Raw genomic sequence first — 21,230 nt, 5'->3', positions numbered from 1 at the left:
TTTGAAAATATTTTCTCATCCTTTGCCCTCTATTAATTTAATGAGACTTTCTAGTCTTCTGAAATTAACTAGTTGAGTATAATTTTAAATAATTCATTTCAAATTTACTCACAAAATCGTAATTGTGACATTAACAGAGATGATCATAATAAAGGTGCTATGTTTGTGGGGGAATTTTCTATTTTTTTTTTTTTTTTTTTTTTGTCTTTCTTGAAAGATGACCAAATTCAGAAAAAAAGAATCAGGTACAGCTACTATAATTGCCTGTGTCCAGACATTCACAGTATGTTTACCCATGCTCCTTTCTATAGGCTCATTCAGACTAGCATTACTTGAAGCAAAAATCTGTATTCTGCATTGAAAGTCAGTGATAGGGAACTAATGTCAAATTTGGTCTAAATTTCTCTTTTCTCTATCTCTTTGATTTCTCCTCTTACTGCATATGTGACACGACTGAATGTTTTTCTTGATTTTGAATTAGCTTATGGCGATCTCCTCTTGCTTGTGTCATTCAATAATAGATGATAAAAATATCCACCTACCTAGCACAAGAAGGGCGAGCTTTATCCACAACAGTCACTGTTTATTGCTACTTGTGTTAAAATCCGATCTCTGAGGGCATCAGTGCTGTTATCATTCCTACTAATTATCTTATGTTGAATGCATTTTTAATGATTCCAGACTTTTCTTCTAAGCAGATGTTCCTTGAACAGTTTCACTTACTTTTTTCCTAGTATTAGACTGCTTAAATAAGTTGGCACCAATTTGTTAGGTTATAAAACTGGGTACTTTGCTGGAACCAATTTTATATTAGCATAAAACTTCAGCATACTCAGCCCTGAGTGTTTCCCCATGGAAAGGAAGTAGCCTTTCTTACCATTTTATTGCTTCATTCATCAGCATTTTATTTGGAAATTGAAGTTTCTTTCCGTGGGTGTCTTTTTCTATGCTAATAAGCTACAAGCCAGTGTTGCCCAAGAATTGTGTAGCCCTTCAGGGTTAATTTCAGAAGCAAAGTAATTCAATTCCCCAGCAATTCCCTGGAAAAGATAAGTACAGGACAGGATTAGTGCAGACATAAAAGCAAGCCTTGAATATTCCTTCTGAGTTAGCTACTCACATATTTATCTCCACCCTTAAACCTTAATTACAAAGAATGTTAGAAATAATGGCAATATCATCACTTATACTTGTTGCTAGACTCACAGTATATACGCTGTAAAAGCCCTGTTGCGAGGTAACCCAAGTTGGTTCTTTACCTCAGAGGTGAGATAATTGTCTACCTACTCAAACTAATTATTGACCATTATATAATTTACACTTTAAAAGAAAATACAAAGTCTCACAATAGTCCACAATATTGATGAAAAATGCACCTATTTTCACCATTAACACCATATCAAGTTTTTATGATTAAATTTAATATTATCTCCTTCTCTTCCATCTTTTCCTCTCTTACATAATAACTAAAGTGGGATTATTAAGGTAAAAGAAATATTATACTCCTTGTAAATTGTATGAAATAAAGAGAGGGGCATTTGCCCTTTGATCTGTGGTCTCTCACATACTGCCACCGTATTGTAGATACATCACATATACAGGCCAAACACTAGAAATAGTTTACTTCTATATCACCTTTTACTATTACTACTTAAAAGAAATGTGAAAATTTCATTAAGTAAGCTATATTTTCTTTTTACTGTGAAATAGTCCTATTTGTGTGTGTGCGTGTGTGTGTATGTGTGTGTTGAAATTTTCCTTTCAGACATGAAGCATTATTTTTCAGATGACAGAAAAAAGTCAAAACCTCCAAACAAGGCACAAACTCCCTTTATATCAGATTAAGATATCCATGAGAATATAGTTCTATTTAATACAATATTATTATAGTAAACTACACTTTAAGAAAATAATACATTATCACTTTTGACTTTAATGAGTCTAAAATGTGATGTTTGTCGAGGTATTAACTATGCCTCACTTCCAATATTCTAAAATTAACAGTGAATGTTCAATACAAATATGGCATAAAACAGATGTACCACCTCCCCTGGTCATCCTTCGGTGATCTCATCATTTGGTTTTCAAAACAATGGTATCATAATATACACGTTTGATACACGTGCCATCACAGATGTGGTATCACAAATCTGCCATGAGGACACTACCTACTTTTTTCTTCTATTCTTTAATACTGTCATATTATTAAAATAATTAAATCACATAAGAGCATATCTGCTTACAAATGAAGAGCATCTTTCTAACCCTCTCATATCATTTAAGTTAGATGTCTTATGTCTTTTAATTAAGCTGTAGACTATTAGTCAATTGGACTTTTATCCAAAATTGGTAAGGGGAAACTTTTTTTAGAACCCTAATATTTTTAAAGTTTTACTACAGAGAATAAAAATACACAAAAGTGGGGAGAAGAATGAAACCCATGTACCCATAATCTAGTAAATTATTTTCTATTGCTGCTGTAAAAAAATTACTGCAAACTTCGTGAGTTTGAACAACACAAATTTATTGGTCTCACTGGGCTAAAATTATAATGACGGCTACATTCCCATTGTGGATGCTCTAGAGGAGAGTCTGTTTTCTTGTCTTCCCAGCTGCTAGAGGCTCTCTGTATATTCTTTGGCTTACTGTGCTGTTTCTCAGACTGCAAAGCCAGCAAATGTCAGACCAAGCCCTCTTCCTGCTGCCATCTCCCTGGTGCTCTCCCTTCTGCCTTGGTCATCCACATACAAAAGACCCTTATGATTACACTAGTCCTACAGAAGTCATCCAGGATAACCTCCCCATTTCAAGGTCAGTTGATCAGTGAATTTTTATCTGGAACCTTAATTCACCCTTGCCATGTAACAAAATATGTTTACCTTTTTCTGACATTAGGGCTTGGACATCTTTGGCAGGGGAAGGAGGGTCAGTTTTCTGCCTTCTATACCTATTATAATTACCAGCATTTTGAAATACTGTTTCATCTCTCCCTCTTATCCAAATCACAGACCTTTTTGTTTGTTTACTAGTTTTTTAAAATACATCTCATACTTCACATCACATCACCAATAAATATGTCTGTGTGTATCTCGATGGATAAGGACATTTGTTTAAGCATAGCCAAAGCAAAGTAACACCTTAAAAAGTAAACAATAATCCAATAATATCATTTAATACATTACTTCTAAGGCTTTCTAATTCTTTTACAAATGTCTTTTTTACAATTTTTGATGGAATAGGGACCAAAACAAGATTCACATATTTTAATTGGTTGCTGTGTCTCTTAAACCTCCTTTAATAGTTGATGTTACATAATTGTATATTCTAGAACTTTCTAAACTCTAAATTTGACTCATAACTTCATAGCATAGTTTAACATGAATCTCTATACTTCATATTCTCTATAAACTGGTAGTTAGATTTAGGAATGTTTCCCCTAAGAATACATTATTATAGTATGTGCAATTTATAGCGTATCACATTGGCTAATACATACTGGGTGATTTCCCCATTTTAGTGAATTTGAGAGTGATTATTCAGGAATTGTCATCTGTATTAGGGTTCTCTAGAGAAACAATTAATAGGATATATATTATCCGGTTTATTATATATGTTATATATAATATATACATGTATTATCTGTGTGTGTGTGTGTGTGTGTGTGTGTGTGTGTGTGTGTTTGTGTAGCAAACTTAGGAGCAAGGAAGCCAGTCTGAGTCCCAAAGCTAAGAACTTGGAGTTTGATGTTCGAGGGCAGGAAGTATCCAGCACAGGAGATAGATGTAGGCTGGGCGGTTAAGCCAGTCTAGTCTTTTAATGTTCTTCTGCCTGCTTTTATATTCTGGTTTCACTGACAACTGATTAGATGGTGCCCACCACATTAAGGATGGGTCTGCCTTTCCCAACCCACTGACTCAAATGTTTATCTCCTTAGACAACACCCTCATAGACACACCCAGGATCAATACTTTGCATCCTTCAATCCAATCAAGTTGATACTCAATATTAACCATCACAAGTCCATCCCCTGTCAACTGGAACCCATACACATCTCAGATCATACATAATCTTCAAAAAAGGCAATAATGTCATAATTATGCCTAACATAATGTATCATTTGTACAACTGGAAAACACACCAATCCCCAAACTGAATGCTATTACATACAGTTAACAATAACCAAATACTGATATTAAGTCAATCAATCTTATGTCACATGATAAAGGAAAAAGGAAACAAAATGAAGATACTTTCTTAGTACAGGTGTATACATGCACAAACATGTTTTTCACAAAAGAAGGAAATACTTGTGACAGTTACAGTCCTTCTTTCTGCAGCTGTTCACGTGGTCATAGCTGGTATTGATGACTACCTTCTTCTACCCATTCTGTATTCCCTTTGCCTTCAGCAAGCACCTCAGCAGATTGTGACTTTTTCCCGGTGGAGTGACCCAAAAATGCTAAGCACTCTACTTCTAAGTATGAAGAGCACTGATAGTACTTGGCATGAACTGTTTAGAGAGTTATGAAAAATAAGTAAACTTGACACTCCTGATTCACTGCTTGTGAGAGGCAAGGAGTTTAGTGACTCTATGCATAATACCTTTGACTATATGTGGAGAATCAAGGAACATAATGAAGTTGGTTGTTTGCTCCTAAGTTCACTGTATAAAGTGATGAAAGGAAAGGATATACTCAGGGATTCTACCATTCTATCTCCCAGCTTCAGAAGCAGATAATGAGCCTCAAATCTGCTAAGATTGTCCTGAGTGAGAGTCTTATCTCTTGCAGAGAATGAATTGAAATTGTCAAAAATCAGACACAAGCTCTTATCACGCAAGTGGCTGCCCTGCAATGGAAGGCACATGCACAGCCTCACCAGATGTCTACTGTTAAAGTGAGGCCAGTGATTGGAAAAGAATGGGACCCTGAAATGTGGAATGGGGATGTGTGGGAGGACCCTGATGAAGCTGGGGACACTGAGTTTGTAAACTCTGATGAAATTTTTTTGCCAGATAGAACAGTTTCCCCATCCCCAGTAGGGGCAACATTCCCTCCTGAACCCATGCTGCCATCAGCCTTTCTATCTTTGTCTGAGGATATAAACCCTGTGCTGCCTGAGGCAACAGTGATGGCCTCCCCTGAGGCAGTTGCCAGGCAAGATAATGTTGATTCACTTCCGGAGTCACCCCCAACACCCCTGTTTACTTCTAGACCTATAACTAGACTAAAGTCTGGGCATGCCCCTAGAGGTGAGGTTGAGAGTGTGGCCCATGAGGAGGTGCACTACACTCAAACTGCTTGAGTTTTCTAGTTTACATAAGCAGAAATCTGGAGAACAGGCATGGGAATGGATACTAAGGGTGTGGTTTAATGGTGGAAAAAACAGAGTTGGATCAGGCTGAATTTATTGATTTAAACCCCCTATGTAGGGGTTCTGCATTTAATATTGCAGCTTAGGGAGTTAAAATTGGTTATAATAGTTTATTTGCTTGGTTAGCTGAAATATGGATTAAAAGGTGGCCCACTGTCAGTGAGCTGGAAATGCCTGCTCTCCCTTGGTTTAATGTAGAGGAAGGGATCCCAAGGCTTAGGGACATTGGGGTGGTGGGGATTAGTCACTTTACACCTACTCATCTTGGCTGGGAGGGTTTGGAAGATATACCCTTGAAAAATGCCTTGTGAAATAGATTTGTGAGGGCAGCACTACATCTTTGAAGAGCCCTGTAATTCCTCTCTATGTCAGATCTAACAGTGGGAACCACAGTCACTCAACTACAAAATGTAAATACAATGGGAATAATTGGATCCTGAGGTAGCAGGGGCCAAGTGTCAGCACTCAACCATCAAACGCAAGGTGAGCATAGCTATGGGAATGGACAGCAGAGGCAGAGCAGCAATCAGAATGGTCTGACTTGTGTAGAGCCCTGACATTGGCTAATTAATCATGATGTTGCTAGAAGTGAAATTGATTGGAAGCCTACTGCATTACTACTTAATTTATATAAGCAGAAAACTTCCAGGTCGAATAGACAAAATCATAATTTGAATTATAAAAACAGAATCACAGCCCATCAATCAAGTTCCAGACTTGAGCCAGTTTACAGACCCAGAACCCGTTGAATGAAGGGGAGACTGGGTCCCCTCGAGGAAGGACCCCACTACAATACCAACAATTTATGCTGTTACTCTTTCTCCCATCCTTCCCCAAGGAGACCTTTGGCTTTTTACCAGGGTAACTGTGCACTGGGGAAAGGGAAATGATTAGACATTTCTGGTACTACTAAATACTGGCTCTGAGCTGACATTGATTCTAGGGAAGCCAAAACATCATTGTGGTCCTCCAGTTAAAGTAGGGGCTTATGGAGGTCAGACAATTAATGAAATTTTAGCTCAGGTCTGACTTACAGTGGGTCCCCAGGCTCATCCTATGGTAATTTCCTCAGTGGCAGTGGCATCCAAAGCTTTTTGGATGTGAATCCACTAAGCTGGTGCATACCTAAAATAAACAATCCTCCTGTTCTTCATATTCATCTCTCCAGTCCTCAGTTTCCGCAACACCAGAATGCGTAATTGGCATAGGCATACTTAGCAGCTGGTAAAACACCCACATTGGCTCCCTGACTGGTGGGGTGAGGGCTATTATGGTGGGAAAGGCCAAATAGAAGCCATTAGAGCTGCCTTTACCTAGAAAAATAGTAAATAAAAAATAATATTGCATCTCTGGAGGGACTGAGATTCGTGCCATCATCAAGGATTTGAAAGATGCAGGGGTCACGATTCCCACCACATCCCCATTCAACTCTCTTATTTGTACTGTTCAGAAGATAGATGGATCTTTGAGAATGACTGTGGATTATCGTAAGTTTAACCAAGTGGTGACTCCAGTTGCAACTGCTCTACCAGATGTGGTTTCACTGCTTAGTCAAATTAACACATCTCCTGATATCTGGTATGCAGTCATTGACTTGGCAAATGCCTTTTTTCCATTCCTGTCCATAAGGCCCACCAGAAGCAATTTGTCTTCAGCTGGCAAGATCAGGAATATACCTTTATCATTCTACCTCAGGAGTATATCAACTCTCTGGCTTTGTGTCATATTCAGACATACCTCGACTAGTTTTCACTTCCACAAGATACCACTGCAAGATAGATAGATAGATAGATAGATAGATAGATAGATAGATAGATAGATAAATAGATAGATAGAGATATCTCCTATATGGGAGTTTGTTAAGGAGTATAACTCATACAATCACAAGGTCCCACAATAGGCCACCTGCAAGCTGAGGAGCAAGGAAGCTAGTCTAAGTCCCAAAGCTGAAGAACTTGGAATCCAATGTTCGAGGGCAAGAAGCATCCAGCACAGGAGAAAGACGTAGGCTGGGAGCCTAAGGCAGTTTAGTCTTTTCATGGTTTTCTGCCTGCTTTTATGTTCTGGCCATGGTGGCAGCTGATTGGATGGTGCCCACCTAGATTAAGGATGAATCTTTCTCAGCCCACTGATTCAAATGTTAATCTCCTTAGGCAACACCTTCACAGACACACCCAGGATCAATATTTTGCATCCTTCAAAGCAATCAAGTTGACATTCAGTATTAACCAACACATCATCCTAATCTATCCACTACAAAGTTCTGCACAGTCATTCACCTAATTACTTAAACAGTGGTCAATAATGGTTTCCTACCTATTTTGAGATTACCTTTCAGGAGCTTCCTTTAATATCATACTTCTTCAGTGCTCTATGAAAATTAAGGTACCCATATATCACAGGGATTTAACTATTGAGAACATTCATGTACATTGATACCTGACCGACTTACCTGTCTACAGAAATACAAGGCTTTCTTAGCTTATGTCTCCACTATCTGCCATGTTGACATTAGTATATTCATCTCTCATATGTTGAATGATATATGCTCAAAAAATCAAGTGGCTGATTATCTTTACTATTATTATAGTGTCAGAATTTCCATGTTGTGTGTGATTAAATATATAGTGAATTTTTGTGGTTTTTAACAGAATTTCCATAGACACTGGATACAGACAGTTCCCTAGACAAATATTACCCTTATTTATAATATATTATTTAATCTCCTTTTAAGATGTCATTTTCATTTCCCTTATTTAAGAAAAGTGTGGAATGACTATGTGTTTTTTCTCATTTCTGTCTAAAATAGATTAAGATTTTTTACTATATACCAACAGTTCCAGTCACATATTCTAATTATTTAATTGGCATAAGTACTATACATTAAGTTGTACAATTAGGACATGTAATTAAATAAAAGTTGAGATGCATAATTAGCATCCAGAATATCTATGTTTATGCATTACTTTTGGTAACAAATGTAATGATAAATCATTTTTATAAAAATATCAGAGTTTTAAAAGTCTTATGCTTTGGACACTAATCACTTCATGAGTTTAGTCATCAAATCTATGTTTCAAACTGCCTCAGGGAGAAACAGATTTGTCATTTCATTTTATAAGAGTGCTCCTAAGCAGGAATGTATCAATGCAATATTTAATCTTACAATATTTTTATGAACACGTTATAATAGTCCTTGGAGAATTGTCATATTTTGCTCTCCTATTCTTCAGTCTTAATTATAGATGCTATAATCTATAAGGTCACTAATCAAACATTTTCAATAAAAATTTTGAAATCTATTTGGTGAATAAATTACTCTTTTAATAATTATTTATATGAAGAAAGAATAAGCCATATTTTAACTACATATTCCAAACATTGAAAACATAATTTACCCATGTGCAAGTTCACAATTAATGAGTAAAGCATTTTTGACTGATGTTTTATGAATCTTTCAAATGTCCATACTTAGTATGTTTTCTATTCGAACATTGTCTTAGTCTGTTTTGTGCTGCCACAACAGAATACCTGAGACTGGGTAATTTTTAATAAACAGAAACGTATTTTCTCCCAGTTCTGTAGACTTGGAATTCCAGGAACAAGGCAACAGCATCTGGTGAGGGCAGTATAATTGTGTCATCACATGGCAGAAGGCAGAAGAGCAAAGAGACAAAAGAGGGCCAAATTCACCCTTTTATGAGGCATTCATTTCACCCATGAGGGTAGAACGCATGCCTTATTACCTACCAAAGGCCCCACAGCCCAGCACCTCCACACTGGCAACAAAACTTCAACATAAGTTTTGGAGGGGACAAACATTCAAACCATTAACAACCTTGTATTATTCATTTCAGAAATATTGTAGAAGTCATATTTCATTCTTTGTGAATATGAAATACTTCAAAGGTTCTCTTTATCACAGCTCATTTAAGTACATGTAATACTGTACTTGATACTTTTTCTATGATATTTGCTTTGTTCTAACATTAGCAATCATTCCTTTCTACTAATTTATAAATTTCCTAAGAGCTTCCGTATTATTCTGTTTTGAAAGAATCTAAGTATAGTGTGTGTCCAGAACATAATAAGAAAGGAAGCTTATGACGTTGATTTTTTTTAAAACAAGAAATAGTCCAAATAAGGCAATTGACAAAAGGCATTTTAAAATCAACATTTTAATAGATTTATTATCAAATTCCACAAAATTCTCAATTTCTTTATTTTCTTTCTCTGTATCTGTCTCTCTCCTCTCCTCTTTCTGTCTCCCTCTATCTCTCTCCTCTTTCTGTCTCCCCCATCTCTCTCTCTCTTTCTGTCTCCTCTCTCTCTCTCTCTCTCTCTCTCTCTCTCTCTCTCTCTCTCTTTCTCTTTCTCTTTTCCTCCTCCTCCCCATCTCCCCACCTCCCCACCTCCCCCAACCCAGAGAAAATATTCTAAAGAAAGAAAGGGACTGAGGAACATAATCTACTTAATAATAGCAAACTGAGAAGGCTCTGTTTGTATTCTGTGACTCAGTTCTGTATGCACTTTCACCACCTTCAATTACTCTCTGAACATAGTCTCTAATTATTTGCAGGCATCTTAAGTCAAGCTGGACTGTGCTTACAAAACAATCTGTAATACTATTTCCTGAAATACAGTTTCAACTCCAGAACAAATTATTCTTGTTCCCATCCCATTTTATATTCTCCCTTCGCTTATCACCATGTAAAATTATCTTGCCACTTTTTGCTTATTTTATAGCAGTTTAGTAGTTTACTTACTCACACTCAGAGTCCTCCACATTCCCACAGCTCCCTACCTGCTCCCCCAAATTTTCATGAGAACAGACTGTCCATCTCATTTTCTCCTGCAACACCAGTCTTTGAAGCAATGCTTAACACAAAGAACCTGCTCAGTAAACATTTTCTCATAGCTTGGTCCCTGAGATTTCTGCATATTTAGCTTTTTGTATTTTCATTGGTATTGTGTTTGGTAGTTTTTTTTTTTTTAAATTTCCATTTTTATTTTAGATTCAGAAGGCACATGTGCAGATTTGTTACAAGGGTACGTTGCATGGTGCTGAGCTTTGGGCTTGTGTTGATACCACACCCAAGGTAGAGAACATAGTACCCAATAGGAAGTTTTTCAGCTTTTGTCCCTTCCCTTTCAGAGTCTCCCATGCCTATTATTCCCATCTATGTCTGTGTAAACCCAAGATTTAGCTCCCACTTATAAATAAGAACATGCAATATTTGCTTTTCTCTTTCTGCTTTGGTTTGCTTACAAGAATGGCCTTTAGCTGCATCCACGTTCCCGCAAAGGACATGACTTTTTAATGGCTATGGAGTATTCCTTGGTGTATATGTACCACATTTTTTTAAAACAATCCACTGTTGATGAACACCTAGGTTAATTCCCTGTTCTTCCTATTGAGAATAATGCCACAATAAGCACAGGAGTGCATGTGTCTTTTTGGTAGAACAATATTATCTCAAGTGTATAAAATGAGTAATGGGATTACTGTTGTGTGTCGTAAGTTAAATGAAGTGTATTTTGAGTACATTTCAAATATAGTCAAGTTATAGTACAATTGGCATTATTGCTCTTTATATTTTTCTGTTCTTTTCAGGCAGAGGTTTCTGAGCATATTAGTCATGAGCATTTTCTGAGCTACTTCTAACTCTCAATGTAACATGTTGTCCTGTTAAATAATTTTGAGCATGCCTAACCATTCATTGTCTTTAAACTGCAGGTATAAACTCTGGAAAATTATAAATTGAATGTCTTTTATTTGTTCAATCCTTTATTTTGCTTATCAAGTCTATCTAAAACTATTTTGAGCTGTTGACTCCTAATATGTAGCTCTATTAAATGCACAAGATTGTATTTTAGTACATATAAAAATATATATGAATAACTTATTAAACAAGCATTTTCTGGAGCACATTATTTTTTCTAACTGAGAGAGATATACTATATTCATGGATGGAAAGAAGAAAAATTAAGAATACCTTTTCATTGTCATGAATTACAGGTATAAGATTCAAATAAAATACAAATGAGGTTGCTTTTGTAACTTGTCAAAATTATTCTAGATTTCATTTGAAAAAACAGATTAGATAAGACTAAGAAAAATTAATAATATGAAACTTTTCTACCAAAAATTAATAATACTCTACAATAATGTATATTGCATGAAATACACAAGAAATCTATTTTATCTTATATAATATTTTATAAATAAATATTGTATGTGTTTACAAAAATAGTATTTTAAAAATACAGTATAAGAATTATCTATTAGGTCAATGGAAGATAATAAATACCCTAGACACTAATCTTAATATAATCCAAAATCATTTAGAAACCTATGTATTTGAAAAACTGATGAAATATACACTGATTTATAGGTATCTATTTTTCTGTCTTCCTTCAGAAAGATATTATTCTGTCCTTTGGTTTTATTATGCCCTTAACAGCTTATATATTCTAATTCAGTTGCTTTCTGCATTCTTTCGCAGTACCAGTTCTGTTCCTAGAACAACAAACCAACTAGCCAACTAATTACTTTAATTTTTTTAATATGGTAATAATCTTTGCATAGAGGAAAACTGAATTAAAAATTAAGTGGATTTACAAAGAACTTGCAGTATTTATTCTCATTGCAAATGTGGGAATGTTTCTGTTTTAAAAACAAAATCAGTATCAGGGCACCATCCACTACTGAAAGTATTAAAAAGCAGTTCATTTTCCTGCTGTTGATATTTTTTGTAAAAATTTATTGTTTGTGTATTTCTACAATATTAAGAATGCAAGTACTTTTTTTAAAAGTATGTCTCCTGGTACTAGACCTGCGGAAATATTTATTCTTTCACTTGAAAGCCCTTCTTTGGTATGAAGACATCTATCATGGTCCCAGGAATTTTGGGGGTTAAGCATCATAACTTCCAGTTTCCAAGATTATATGGTTTCTAAAACAGACAGCTCCAGCGTGGCAGAATTCATTTAGAGGCTCTGCAAATTGTTGCCATGTCTTCCAAATTTTTCAGTTATTCTCGTGTCCCAGTGTACTTTACTTTGTAAAGTAACAGAGATGTATGGCTTTTAAACTTTTTCAACATAATCTGCAGTAAAAAAAAAAAAAATAAATAAATAAAAAATACATTTTTCATCCTAATTCAGTACATAGTATTTATTGAGCACACTTCATGTGCTATGCAACTTTCTACATCTATGTACTGGGTATTCAGAAGTAATTGGTATAATAAAAAATACTTATTTTCTTGGAACTGATAATCACACACAGATACACATAAGTATACACAATTATTTCTTTATACCCATTGCATGAAAAATGTTCCCTTGTTCTTTTTATTCCATTCTATCCTTTTCTATTTTTTTTTTTTTAGTTATAACGAATAAAAATAAAACACTTTTCTCTTTAGGATCCACAAAGTGATTCAAACCTCACTAATGGATCTTGACTCCAGCTTTGAAAAACCCTGACATAGAGCTATTGCATACTGTTAACATTCTCATTAAAACAACCTAGAGTTTAATGTTTTTTAAAATTCTTGTTTAATTGTTGGTTTCTATCACCAACTTCCTCTATCACCAACATTTTCACTGAGCTGCTTTTGAGATGGAACTTTCTGAATCTGTGTTTATTTAACTTGTTTTTAATCTAAATGGAGAATCTTTTATTTATTTCTGTCAAATTCTTCTTTATTGGTTTCAGTCCATCATTCTAGTATATCAAGATTTGTGAACCATGCCACTGTCATGAAATATATTAGATAATCCTCCTAAATCTGTGTCATCCACAAATATGAAAAAGGTGGCTTCTATGTTATGATCCAAGTGACTGATAAGAAATACAGAAATTTGCAATATTTTTCTTTAGAGACCTATCTTGTGAACATTGGTTTATCAATCTACATTTTAGAGTTATATTTGCATATCAAAAATGAGTTCCCTTAATTATCCTATGATCCTGTCTTAATTTTCTCATACAAAAGAATCCTAACAGACTCTCAACAATGTTACTATATTCTTGATTTTTCTTTCCCTGAGATATCAGTACCTCATTTATGAATACAGCTAAGTTTCTGATTATCCCAGCCCCATCCTTTCACAATAATAGCCTTCAGTTTACAAGTTCAACATCAGAGCAAATGAGACTCTGATATCACAGCACATTAAGTTATTGTCAGAACTAAGGGATGGTTTAAAATTACCAATCTCTCTGATGTGTATGCTGCAGGGATAAGCAATATTCTTGGTGATCATAATATCACTCAACTATTTCTCCTCAACTATTAGTGATTTCCAACCGATAAGGATTCTTAGTCACAATGTCTTAAGGTCTGTGACAGCTCCTGAATGGGACTAAATTCTGGTTAGCTAAGGCTAGATACTCTGCATCTAGTTCAAAGATCTCAATTTTTCTGGGGAAAGCATGTTTCTTTGGATGTAATTTGCATTCACCTGATGAAATGTTATTAATAGGATGCATCAAAAGGATGATAGTAACGGGATGGTTTCCTTAGATAAGAATATAGGGCAAGGGATTAACCAGTTCTGAGTATGAATCCCTATTTTAATCACAAATGTACTGCAGTACTTTTGGCAATATCATTAACCTTTCTAAGTCTCTGTGCCCTTTTTTGCCAGAGATAGGAGTGCAAACCTCACTTAAAAACAAGGTTCTTGAAAGAATAGATTATGTGGTAAAGAGCACGTTCTATGTAATCGCTGAATAATAAGCATAATTATTGATTAGTATATGAGCATTATTTTAAAAATGGGTTACTTTTTAATAGAAATGTTGAATCATGATTATAATCGGGGGCGGTGGGAACCTTTATTCTTAAAGAATTCATGCTAGTGATACCATCTCCTTTCACCTCTATATAAGACACTTTCATCCCTCAATTTTGTCAATCTTCTGAACCTTGCCAGAGCAGAGAGCATATGGGCATTTTATTATTATAGGCATTTATATGCAATGCCTGACAACCACTAGCATTAGCTCTCTTTGAGTTTTGGCAAATCATTAATTTCTCCAAGCCCAATTTTTCTCATTTGTAAAACAACAAACTTTTACTTTGAGGCAGTTTTATAAACAATTATGGATAATATATGTAAAATACCACAATAATTGGCACATATTGAGCACTGAGTAAATGGTGACTGTTATTATTTCTAGATGTTTTTTCCTATTCAATTAAAGAATGTGATCCCTAATACACAAGAAAGGGGAAAATGCATCTTTAGACATTCTTATCTTCTTTCCACCAGGAATATTCTTCTCTCCTCTCATAAAATTATAATTACCTTTCCTCTCTAAGCAACTAACTAATACATCTAGATGAACAGCCAAATTCCCAGTGAGGTGGAAAGTGCCATTAAATTAAATGGCCTTGGTCAACTAAAGCTGCCTGTGTACAGATTTTAGGTTTGGTCTAAAGGTTTATGTAGTAATCTGTAACCTAACTTGATCTGTAGACAGACCCACAGCAGCTAAACTTCAGGCAACCACAGGCAGCCAACTGTTGAAACCAGGTTCAAATAAAGCAAAGTCTCAGATGTAATGAGTCCAGCTGTTTCTGCACCTCGGTTTTGCTGTCTGTATGTCACCTTCCTTTCTCTGTTCATAAGTGTTATCCGACCATGTGGCAGTCCCGGAGTCACTCTGATCCTATTATAGTTCTGGGGGCTGCACGATTTGTGAATTGTTCTTTGCTCAGTTAAACTCTATTAAATTTAATTTTCCCAAAGTTTTTTTTTTCTTTTATAGTGCAGAGCTAATACTTCTGGCATAGTAGCAGAGAAGGCATTTTACTAGGAATAGTTGAGAAGTCTAGTAATTAATAGTAAAGCATTTTCAAGCAGGGAGACACAGTTGGGTTTGGAATTAACCCTTGCTTAGTCACAATGTGAAAGTTACTGAACCTTGCTTATTATGTCTTCTATCAAATATGCATAATAGTATTTCTTTGAGTATACAGTGGTATAAATGATAAATGTTTAAAATTTCAGTGCTTAGTACATTGGCAGGCAGTAAATTACTGATAAATGGAAGCTCATTGTTATTTCTTCTAGTACTCCATTTAAAATCTACTTTCATGTTCCAATAGTCTTAATTGATGGTGGAGGTCAAAACTATTTTACCTTTAGAGTGTGAATTTTAGTATTTATTGATCAACATTTTCAAATAAGACCATTTAGATGCCCTGTAGTGTTTCTTATAAATTACCCACGTAAAGCTTGATATTTTTGTAAAGCTGCCAAGGGTTTCACCTGAACACAGGATTTATATAACTACTAAGAAAGATGAATTATAATCCTGAGAGATAACTAATATCTGTCAGCAATTTTAGTCATGATGAAGGCCATCAATAAATTTTGCCATCGTTTTGCTGCTCTTGTTGATGTGGTTATCACTGAATGGTCTATCATTTCATATCTTGACTCCTAGATTAAATCTAATTTCTGGTGTCATCCCTGCATACTTCAGTGGCATTTCATGCAACTCCAAAGGAATGTACAAGATGGTAGACATAATTTGGGGATACTTCCTGGTCTCGATTGCAATATGTGAAGACACTTTCCAGTTTTCTGGTTGGTAAGACAAGTGTAGGGATTCTGGGTCCTTGATTCAGATTAGCAAGATAATGTGCTGGTTCTATTTAACTTCCTTTCCTCCTATAGCATTTTAGAAATCCCAAAATATATCCTAAATATATTATCCTCCTACCTGTACTGGGTACCTCTAAAGGGGAAAATACATTTTCTAGTCTATAAAATCCCATTTAATCCATCTTGAAGGTATTCAGAGAGAACAAGATTAACTTATTTGAACAGTTGGGAAAGTGGGCCTAAAAATACAATTATCTATCTACAAAAGAAGCGTTCATTACAAATCTGTGCTTCACACATTGTACTAGAGCTAAGGAGACATTGGCCCTGCTTTCCAAGGGATCTCTTAGTGAGGAGATGGGGACAGGCACATATGTAAATAATTAAGCAAAATGTAATGCTTATTATGCCAGAGTTAGAGAAACCCTATTGAAAGCAAGGGAACACAACTCTTATATCTATTTAAGGCTTCCTCAAACTGGTAATATTTGAGTCATCAGAAAAGTTGAGTTAGGATAAAGAGCAGGTAGGCAATCTCAACTAAAGAGAAAAAGGGGAGACAATTGCAGGAGAGAAGAGGAGGGAAGGAGAGGAGAAGAGAAGGGACAAACAGACAAATTGCCCAAATAGCATCCTACCAGTACTGATATTGATGAGATTCTAGAGTTAACAGATTATTGGTAGAAATAACTAGGCCTTAAATACAGAAATCAATATTTCAGTCATTCAGATCTAGTTTGAAACACTCAGTTCTTACCTACAAGAAAATAAAATAGTAGTTACTTTCCAAGATTAATATGTGAAATTTTAGAAATTCTATCCCAAATACTATTATTATTCCAATAAAAAATGGAAATGATATGTTATAAACAATATCACAGATTACTTATGTAAGTGAAACATCTGAAACTCTTCTAATAATTTTTATCATTTTTCTAGCTGGTAATAATCTACCTTTTGAACTTTTATTTCTGTGATTTAGGTAAACCTACACTGATACAGATAATTTCATAAACTATATTATCAACCACATTTGCTAGATTGAGCTAGAAGTATGGAAGGAAAAATTGTGCTATAGTAACTTTATACTTCTAAAATTATTTGTAAGGGGAAAGAGATGAGATTTATTCAGTTTTATATAGGTATTTATTTAGTTAATGTTGTATAGTGTTTTGAACTTAAAAGTTTAAGTCTAACATTCAACTCAACACTTGATTGTTAAGAAAGTGTTAATATGCTTTTATCTATGCAGTTAACACAGTTGTGCCATTTGCAAGTAATTTACTTTAAGAGATATTACTGAACCTTTAAAATTAATAAAAATTAAGCATAATAGTGCATGTTTACATTAAAGTCCTATTTAATCAGAAAGATTCAATTTATAAAGATAGTTTAGAAGCAAGTCATTATGTCTAAATGGTCCAGTTGGTTATTTCCATTCGTACTTCACCTTGAAAGCTAAATTAACTACATCATAAAATAGGGTTTTATACATTACCAAAAATATTTCGAGTTATACTCTGAAGCAAAGATTAGCCTTTAAGGTCATTTTTCTGCTTTATCTTAATTGGCTAGCGGTTTCCCCTAAGTTCTAGCTAATTGATATAGAAATAAGTCACAAGTCTATTTTACTCTGAGATAGAAGGTCAGCATGCATCCAACAGTAATATGCTATTCTTTTTCTGCCATAAGTTTTATAGATAATTATCTTTCTTAAAGTTAGCAGACTACAGGCTCAAACATGACAGTGGATTAATAGTATCATATTAATTGTAATGATTGAATTCATTTTCCCTGGTGTTCCTGTGCATACTGATCATGACAAATGGCAGGCAAACATTTACACAGATTGATTGAGAATTCAAATTTAAATGTATCCATACTTATTGTTTCAGTTATTTTGACTTGTTGAATAAGAACAAGCACATTAATGGTATTTACAGAGGAAAAATAAGCTTCATAGAAACCAGGCATCAAGCAGAAACGTTAAGATAAATGTGTCAGATTGACCAAGGTAAGGAGAATCAGGGAGCTCAGCAATGGAAAAGACCTTTCTTTTCTGTGAAAACAAGGCAGTGGACTGGGGACTCCAAGACATAACTATGGGCACTGCCCTCAAGCCTTCCCAGTCTCTTACTAATGTAAAGATAATATTTTTGTTTCCCATAATAGAAGAGAGAGCAGATAGTTTCAGGAGGAGAAAATGCACAGAAAACAACAGTGCACACTATAAGAACAAGTTCAAATTACAAGATATAAAGTAAACTCATTAAGGAAATTTCCTGGGCCGGGAATGGTAACTCACACCTATAATCCCAGCACTTTGGGAGGCCAAGGCAGGTGGATCACCTGAGGTCAGGAGTTTGAGACCAGCTAGGCCAACATGGTTAAACCCTGTCTCTTCTAAAAATACAAAAATTAGCCAGGCGTGGTGGCTTATATCTGTAATCCCAGATACTCGGGTGGCTGAGGCAGGAGAATCACTTGAACAAGGGAGGTGGAGGTTGCGGTGAGCCGAGATTGTGCCACCGCACTCCAGCCAGGATGACAGGGCAATACTACGTCTAAAAGAAAATAAAATTTCCTGTGATGGAAATTAAGGAAATTAATTAATTTAAAAAATTATACTCTCTCTTACGAATTGAGTTAAACCAAAAAAGTTTTCAAGAAAAATAATAACCAAATAAAAGCAAAAAAAAAATCTCAAAATTGACAGTGCTTTATCATTATCTAGCAATATAACAAAGTATAAATGTTTTAAAGAAAATGTTAAAATGGGAACATTCTTGATAATGGAAAAATTATAGGAAAAAGTATATAACGGTTTTCATAATACAGACGCACACTGTGAAAAATGAAGGTAAGGCACATGTATGAAAAGTAAACATCAAGTCCTCAGAAAGGGATTCAGCACACAATGCTCCCCGAACTCCATTTAGAAGCACGGGACCAGCTCATTCCAAAACCAAAATTCTGGCCACTTAGTGCTGCTCACCCATGTCTTAGCATTCTCTTCTTTCTCTAAAATATTCACTTTCCTCAGTGTTTTTATTTTTTTTATTTTTTTGCAACTTTGAGAACTAAGGTTCAAATCTCTTCTGCGACACAAAGAGACGTCTTGATATTACATTTATGCACCACTGTTCTTCTCCCATAAACAAAAATAAAACCAAAAATAACAGTTTCACACAAAAGCATTTTGTTTTAACTTACACTAGCAAGAATAGATGTAAATGTGATGATCAGGGGCACAGACTGTGTGGCCACATTGTCTGGGCTCCAGTCAGGCTCCCCAATTACCAGCTCACAGCCTTTAGGCAGGTTCTGCCACTTTCTCTAAAGTTGATAATCCTAGGACCTATTTTGTGTGCTTCTCAGTGAAATTCATTGTTAGGTGCTTATCATGATTCTTGCCTCATATACGACTCATGTATTTTTAATAAATAGCCTAGGCTTGTGGAAAATAAGAAGTAATGTTAATCTCTCTCACACGGCCAGAAGAGAAAAAAAAATCAGTTGTGACATATCACTTCGTAGTATTTCCTGGTTACAATGAGTATTCTTCTACATATTTTTAGATTGCCAAATGGAACTATTTGGCTCCTTGAAAAACATAAAATTAAATGTTACCTGGAAACTTAGAGAATAAAAGTTGTACATGAACATATTTGTTGGAATGTCTAGCTCTGACAAATCAAGCATCAATATTCAATCTAAGCACAAATGCATTTTTATTTTAATTATTTAATTGAGAATTTTCCAAGGAACTTTCCTGTCTTGTATAAATGGAATATGGTAACAAAAATGTTATGCTTTTTCCTTATAATCCAGATTATTATTATAACATCAGGTTTTGTATTGAATTTTACAGCAGTAAGGGCTGTAAAACATATTAAATTGTTTAGAGCTCTTGATACTGCATTAATTGTTTATCATTTTTGTTTGTTTCATTTCTTGAGATGGAGTTTTGCTCTTGTTGCCCAGGCTGGAGTGCAATGGCACTATCTCAATCTCAGCTCACTGCAACCTCCACCTCCCAGGTTCAAGTGGTTCTACTGCCTCAACCTCCCATGTAGCTGGGATTACAGGCATGTACCACCATGACTGGCTAATTTTTGTATTTTTAGTAGAGATGGGGTTTCATCATGTTTGCCAGACTGGTCTCAAACTCCTGACCTCAAGCGATTTGCTCACCCTGGCCTCCCAAAGTGCTGGGATTACAGGCATGAGCCACCACACCTGGCCGTTTATTCTTTTTTTAATGATTATTTTCCTTGTTGTCTCTTAACAGTCCTCTGATACAAATAACGATGTAAAAATCCCTCATCCTCTTTCAAGTTTGCTACTTTCCAATATCATATGCATTAAAACCAAGGAATGATGCATTTTTAAATTGTATGTAATATAATAGTATATAGATCTGATTAAAGTGCTGCAGGATTTTCTAATGAGATAAGGGCATTAGCTTAATGTATTAACTCTGATATCTAGATGGCTGGCAAGAGACCTATGCATTCTCTTCAGTTGGGTAGTTAGCTCATTTAGTTCCCTGGAAAACTGAGCCTACCATCTTACATACTAATATGTGATGAGGAGTAAATTCCAAGGGAAGGAAGATTGAGAAGAGGAAGGGCAGCTAGGAAAGGATGGTTTCCCATGAATAACTCTGTCTCCAAAGGATCTGTTCAGAGAAAGCATGGTCAAATAATTTTCTCATTGGCTTCTGTCTTCTATTGATGAACATTTGCTTCACACAGTGTCAAGTCCTTCACACAGTGTCAATTCCTTCATACTTATCCATCGTGCCATCTGTCCTCTCAGATAAGTTATCAGGGGCATCTGGTTCCAAGACAGCCATGGTAGCACCCAAAGTATAAGCCACAGGGTGCAGGGAATGTCAGCAAGTGGGTGCAAACTGGCATTCCTCTCTGCCAGCAGCTTGCAGCCTCCAGGACCAGGTCTGGCAAGCTAATATACTTGTGTGAGCTCACAGCGGCCCTCTGCTCCTTTCTTGACTCCATGGGAACAGAGACTCTCCAAAGCAGGAGGCCAAAGTTCCTTGAACAAGGCATGTGGCAGCTTACCATTGGGTTGTGTCCCTGAGAGATATGAGGGTCTGGGACCAACTACTGCAGAAGGCCAGGCCAGCCAAGTAGGCCAGGGGTCACAGAGAAATGGCCTCTCTGAGAGGTAGACACTGCACACGAGTGGCCTGCTTCCAATGATGGCAG

General features: G+C 35.6%; 1 pseudogene; it reads right to left on the bottom strand.

The window, feature by feature from the left end:
• The window catches only part of LOC104682711, a 37,492-nt pseudogene extending 16,635 nt beyond the window's left edge, over positions 1 to 20,857 (bottom strand).
• Positions 20,858 to 21,230: the final 373 nt, after the last annotated feature.

This window comes from Rhinopithecus roxellana, chromosome 3, assembly GCF_007565055.1.
Source record: "Rhinopithecus roxellana isolate Shanxi Qingling chromosome 3, ASM756505v1, whole genome shotgun sequence".
NCBI classification, from domain to species: domain Eukaryota; kingdom Metazoa; phylum Chordata; class Mammalia; order Primates; family Cercopithecidae; genus Rhinopithecus; species Rhinopithecus roxellana.
The sequence above is the reverse complement of the archived record's forward strand: the minus strand, read 5'-3'. Positions and strand labels throughout refer to the sequence as shown.